Raw genomic sequence first — 6,954 nt, 5'->3', positions numbered from 1 at the left:
ATATATATATATATATATATATATATATATACACACACACACACATCTTTTTGTCAAATGATGTCTTCTCTAGTGCAGGAAAGGGAAAAAGGAAGAGAGGGAGCTGGGAATTTTTAATAAAGCAAGCAAATATATTTTAAAATTAAAATAAAACCAAACAAAACCCCAAATAGGTTTAAGCCCCTAATTACAATTCTGAAGTTTAGCACTTGTCAAGGATTATGTGTCATTTGTAGATTCTATAGAATCACTGCCACTCTTCCTCTCTTTTTCTCTTTCACTATATTCCCCATGTCTCTCCTCATTTCTGTTCCCTTTGAGCACTAGAGGAAATAAGAGATAGAATACAAACAGGCCCAAATTCAAACTGACCTAGAGTAGAACACATGCATGTCCTTTGAGAGCAGGGACTATTTCATCTTTTTATTTGTACATCTAATATCTAGTAGAGTATTTAGTGGGAAATTTTAAATGTTGACTTAAGGTAAGTTGAATTCATAAGATAATATATTTAGAGCAGGAAAGGATCTCAGCAGCCATCTAGAACCACCCCTTCATTTTAAAATGAGGAAACAGAGGCCCAAAGAATGACATGTAACATAATACATGTAATATCAGAGGTAAAATTTGAACAAAGATATTTTTACTCTAGAACCAGGGTTTTTTCTGTGCCATATTTCTCTAACAATTATGAGGTGCTCACAGAAGCATGTAAAGACATATTAATTGATCCTGAGTAGTAAATACAACCAGGAAAACAAGATTCCACACAATGATTCCAACAATGTAAATGGAGAATATAGGAAAAAAAAATAATCTGAATGATGGATAATTGTTTTTATGTCTCTGGAGAAGATATGAGAAAATATGAGAAAATGGAATCCCCCCCTTGACTAGAGAGATGGAGGATGATGGGTATAAATCATTGTTTATACCGGCAAACTCAACTGATATGATGGCTAATTTTACTGATCTGCTTTCTATGGGGTGTGGAGAGGCAGTCAATTGGCAAAGTGGACAGAGTGCTGAGCCTGGAGTCAGGAAGACTCATTTTCCTAAGTTCAAACCTGTCCTCAGACACTTACTAGTCCAGTGACCCTGGTCAAGTCACTTAATCCTGAATGCCTCAGTTTCCGCAACTATAAAATGAGCTGGAGATGAAAATGGCAAACCACTCCAGTATTTTTGCCAAGAAAATTCCAAATGATGTCATGAGGAGTCAGATACACACGAAGCTTCCCCACCCACCCATTTCTCTTCATTATTATATTACAAGGGTTTTACATGCTGGGAAGAGGATAAGTGAAAGAAATATTTGAAAATGAAGATGTTGTAAGAATCAAACATAACAAGAAAAACATTTTTTAAGAGAAAAGATTTCTTCAAAGTGTACAAACAGTAATGTAAGAGCCAAGTCAAAAAATATTCATTGAATACTTATCCTATATCAAATGCAGTGGTAAGCACTATGGGGGGTTGGGGGTAGGGATAAGAAATAGTCAATGATATCATCTCTGCCCTAAAGGAGCAGTTTATAATCCTTTTGGTTGAACAAGATTTACAAGTAACAACCAATTAGAGAATAAATAGATGGTAATAAGTAATTGAGGGCTAACTCCTATGGTACATACTTGGATTGTTGGCAGAATATAGAGAAAGGGGTTATCACTCATACTAAGTGCTAAGTGAGGACTAACTCAAGTGCTTAAAGCTTTAAAAACAGGTGCAAGGATTCTTTCCCTGGTAACTATTTTTAAATGTTCTTGGCCCCTTGAAGGGGACTAAGCACTAATGATAAAAAGCTAAGTGGTGGTGGATTGTAGAGGTGTCAGATATGAGCTATGGAATGCAGCCCAAACCAGATGAAAATGTAACTGAGGAATATTTAATGAAATAAATAAAATAGAACAAATCACAAAAAATATGAACAGGTAGGTTTACAAGTCCATATGCCACTAGAAGGGATCCTATAAAGTGCCAGGCCTGGAGTTAGGAGGATTCATCTTCCTGACTTCAAATCTAACTTCACACACTTATTGTGTGACCCTGGGCAAGTCACTTAACCCTGTTTGCCTTAGTTTCCTCATCTGCAAAATCAGCTGGAGAAGTAAATGCCAATCTGCTCTAGTATCTTTGCCAAGAAAACCCCAAATGGGGTCACGGAGAGTCAGACATGACTGAAACTACTGAATAGTAACAACAACAAATGGATTCTGATATACAGTTTAGGGGCACCTATTTCTATATGAGTTTGATGACAGTAGTATAGTGAAAAGTCAAAAGGCCTGATTATAGAACAGAAAACAGAGATTATTCACTTTGGAGAGAACCTTAGAGACCATCCAGCCCAACCTATTTCTTGAACAAGAATTCCTGCTACAAAATAAACAAATAGCACTCTTACATTTGCTTGAAGACCTCCAAGGAGGGAGAAAGGGATTCTTTTGACCCCAAATCCAATATATCTTTGCACGACTCAAAACATCCTTTCCTGTTCTAAAGCCTATGGTCCTTTGAAATATAATCTAGTCATAAGTCAGAAAGAGACCAGGTCTGACCCAACTTCCAGCCCCCAAATGTAAATTTGCATAAGGACATGCCAGAAGTGCAAGGTCTGCTTGCAATCAATCATGGTATGACCCAGATTGAAGGGCATGGTGGGAGATAACTAGCTCATACCCCATCTGAGTGCTTACAAATTGATTATATATCCATGCCCACTAGAGGGGATCCTACAGATCTGCAACATCTGTCAAGATCAAGGTAACAAAGGGCACTCAGTTTCTCAAAAGAAAAGATTGTGCCCATGTCTGAGAACTTTGCACTTTCCTTCTCAATGGTCTGCAGGAATTTATCTCCCTTATTAATAATGTCTGTCTCTATGAGATCCTTATTAGAACACCCAGTTAAACATGGGTTGATGCAGACATGATTGGGGATGTAGACTTGAAATGACCACACCAATGCAACTATCAATAATATGTAAATAAGTCTTGATTGATGACACATGTTAAAACCAGTGGAAATGCACATCAGCTATGGGGGGATTGAGGGAGGTGAAGGGGAAAATAAGAACATGAATCATGCAACCATGGAAAATTTTTATAAATAAATTAAAAAATAACAACTGCCCTCCCCCTTCAAAAAAAAAAAAAAAGAACACCCAGTTAAATTCAGTGCATTTGTTGTTTTGCCTTGCTGTACTATTGATTGACTCAAATGATCCACAGTCTTAATAGGTAATGATGTCTCAGATTGTAGCTTGTGTGGCACAGATGTATTCAATGATAGTAAAGGTTGAATATCACAGAATTCCACAGTGCCCCCCAGAACTCCAGGAGAAGGGGCAGTTAAGAACCTGGGTATAAAAAGCCAAGACACCCAACTTGCAAGGACACTTTGGACAGACACAAGGACTGGTTTTTGGGTTCAAGGGGCTGGGAAATAGAGTTAGGTTGCTCTTTTTGTTAGCTCATCTCTGACCTCAGGGAGCAGAGTGTTACTTGGCTGGTTTACTCCATAGAGACTATACCAGGCTGTGAACACTGGAAAAAATTACCTCCTTTACAGAATCTCAACTAATCTCTATTTCAAACAGATCTTCAATCAAGATTACCTTCACCATCTTAAACTTAGTAACATTAGATTAGGAGAAAGATTAGTTAGTGAGTGAGATAAAATTTAAGTTATTCAAAGCACTTTCCCCTGAGGGGAAAGTGAAGCCAACAAGTTTATTGGAGAATTTAGATAGCTTACCTCTTCCTCATTCCTAAAATCCACCTCCCCTCTCCCTGTTTTCCTGAAATTAATAAATCTCTTTCTTAGTTGGATTTGAGAGCCTGTGTGAAGTTATACTAGGCTATACTTACCATCAATATACATTACCTAGAGCAAAATCTTCATCTAAGCAAGTACTGGTGCAGCTTTTATCCTGAGAGCAAGTTTGTTGTATTGAAGATAACTTGAACCTTCACTATCCCAAGGTTTAGGGAATAGTCTTAAACAGTGGGAGTGACTAATCTCAGTGGGATTATTTCCCATCAATCTACCAATTTAGCCCTGGATTAGTCAAACCTTTTCAGCCTCCATTACTTGACCTAAAGGGGATTCAGCTAACTGTTATTTCCTTCTGCTCTGTTTCAAGAGTGGGAAGGGGAAGAATTCTATTCACTCCTACCCCTCCCCCTTGCTAGGATAGCAGCATCCTCCTTGCTCTGACTCCATTACCAGCCATTTTGCATCTGACCAATTCAACACTGACCCAGCTTCCAGCCCCCAAATATAAAATTCCCTCTGGTCACCTTGTCCTTTACCCTGAAGCATTCTGGGAGCTTACTCTTTTGGAGTAGGAATCAGAGTGTGAAGGTGGGGGATTCAAGCCCTTACAATCACTCAGTCCCAGATCAGGGTCATAATCCTACTGGCTGGTTAGTTGCTGTCTTTTGTACTCAAAGAAGATCAAAATGACACCAACTATGTTGAGGTCAACATACAGTGTATCTGACTGTGGCTGATCAGATATTGGTAGGCTCTATCACAGTTTGGGCACAAATAGTCTGTATGAATATTTGGAGTGGAGATGTCTCTAAATTTGTACATCTCATGTTTCTTTTTAGTTACTGCAATTCTGCTTTGCTCATAGAGCAAAGTGCCTTCTTTTATGTGGACATTCCATGCAGGATGTTCCTGGGCCAGTATTTCCCATTTCTTATGATAAATATTAAAGTTCTTTGGAGAGACCTTGAACATGTCCTTGTATCACTTCTTCTGACCTCTGTGTGAGCACTTGCCTTGTGTGAATTCTTTGGAAAATAGCTGGCCCATCAGAATTTCACTCTTTGCAATAGAGTTGGAATTTTTGGTAGTTCAGCTCAAGAAAGGACATCAGTGTCTCTGCCTTGTCTTGCCATGAAATTTTCAGAATCTTCCTGAGACAATTCAAACGGAAGTGACTCAATTTCTGGGCATAGTGCTGGTATACTGTTCAGCTTTCATAGGCATGCAATAATGAGGTTAGCCCAATGGCTCTGTAGATCTTCAGTTTGGTAGACAGCCTAATACCTCTCCTCTCTCACATTTTCCCTTGGAGCCTCTGAAACACTTGCTCTTGCAACCATATATCACCCTCATTATCCTTATTGTCTGGCTAACTACATGCGAAATAGATATTCTTCAGCCACTTATTTTTTCCTGTATGAATGGTAATGCCAAATTCTTTTGAGTGTTTATGGCTCTTTTTAGTAGGGTTTGATGTAACTAATATGTCATGCAGAAAGGGAGGTATCTAGAGGGTATTGCCATCTCTAGAATATACCCATCAATCTGCTGGCTATAGGTATGTTGACTGACAAATATAGAAAATGCAAGATCCTACTAGACTTCTTGATTTTTGATTGTTGAAAAAAATCCAACTTAATAATAATAATAATAATAGCTAGCATTGATTTAATTATTTAAGGTTTGTTACTTTATATTCATTATTGGATCCCCAAAATAACCCTATGAGATAGGTATTATTACTATACCCATTTTATGGAGAAGTTAGCTGAGGGAGGCAGGGAGGTTGAGTGACTTGTCCAGGGAAACACAACTAGCAAGTTCCACCAGCAGGATCTGAACTCATAATTTCCTGACTCAAAGTACAGCCCTCTATTCATTGCAGCACCTAGCTGGCTCATAATAGCATTTATATAACAATGATTTGCAAAGTGCTTTACAAATATTATCTTGTTCTGTAACAAACAATCCTAGGAAGCAGGTGCCTTTATTATCTCTGCTTTACATTTGAGAAAATCAAGGCACAGAGAGATTAATTGATTTGACCAGAGTTACAAGTTGTACAGTGGATAGAGCATTGGTTCTGGAATCAGAAGATCTGAGTTCAAATAAGGCCTTAGATACTCACTGATTGTGTGATCTTGGGCAAGTTACTTAACCTCATTTGCCTTAGTTTCTTCATGTATAAAATGACCTGGAGAAGCAAATGACAAACTACTCCAGTATTTTTGCCAAGAAAATTTCAAATGAGATCACAAAGACATGGACACAACTGAAATGACTCACAAAAACAACAACACACAGTGATCCTGTGTTGGAGACAATTTGAATCTGAACTAGCAGCAGAAGAAAACCTCTTCCAAAAAGGTGGTCTTTCATCCATATGTTCGAGTTATTCAGAGTTCCTTGAAAGAAGCAGAGATAATCTTGCTAATCAATCTTGTGATAATAAATATCAGGGAAGGTATAAAAAAGACAATTATAGATGCCAAAAAGTAGGTTTTCTTCACTGTCATGGTGATGACGTGATTAAGGTTAATGGGTATATTCTAGGGATGGTGATATCTTCTAGATACTTCCCTTTCTGAATGACATCATGCTAGTTGCATCAAGCCCTACTAGAAAAGACCTTTATAACTATTCAAAAGAATTTGATCTGACCATTCACACAGGAAAACACAAGTGAATGAAGAATATCTATTGTGCATCTAATTAGCTATAGCTAATTAGCTATAGAGTTCATCCGTGTACGAAAGCACTTTGAAATATAGAGAGTGAATTGGGCTTAAAACTAAACAGGAGCAGGAAAGCAGGCTAGATTACCTTCAGAAAACTCTAAAATTACTTAAGGATCCCAAACTCCTAGAAATGAAAAAGTCCATCTTTTTAATACTAATATTCTATTGCTATTGTTCTATACCTGAGTGTCATGGAGAATTATGCTCTCTTAGGAATTGTAAATGAATATCACACAGAGGGCAATGGAGAAGCATATAATAGGTGTGATCAGGCTGTAATGTGTAACAAAAAGGAACTTGGAAGAGGAAAGGATGCCATCAGAGAATTATATGATTGAAAAAGATGGGCGAGAGTGGTTTCTTAGAGAATAAAGAAGGTGGTGGTCAGCCCAAGAGTTCCATTTACATACCTCCAACGTCAGGGGGAAGGTAAATAAAG

Source organism: Gracilinanus agilis, chromosome 2 (genome assembly GCF_016433145.1).
Source record: "Gracilinanus agilis isolate LMUSP501 chromosome 2, AgileGrace, whole genome shotgun sequence".
In the NCBI taxonomy this organism is placed as follows: domain Eukaryota; kingdom Metazoa; phylum Chordata; class Mammalia; order Didelphimorphia; family Didelphidae; genus Gracilinanus; species Gracilinanus agilis.
Note: the sequence above shows the minus strand (reverse complement) of the source record.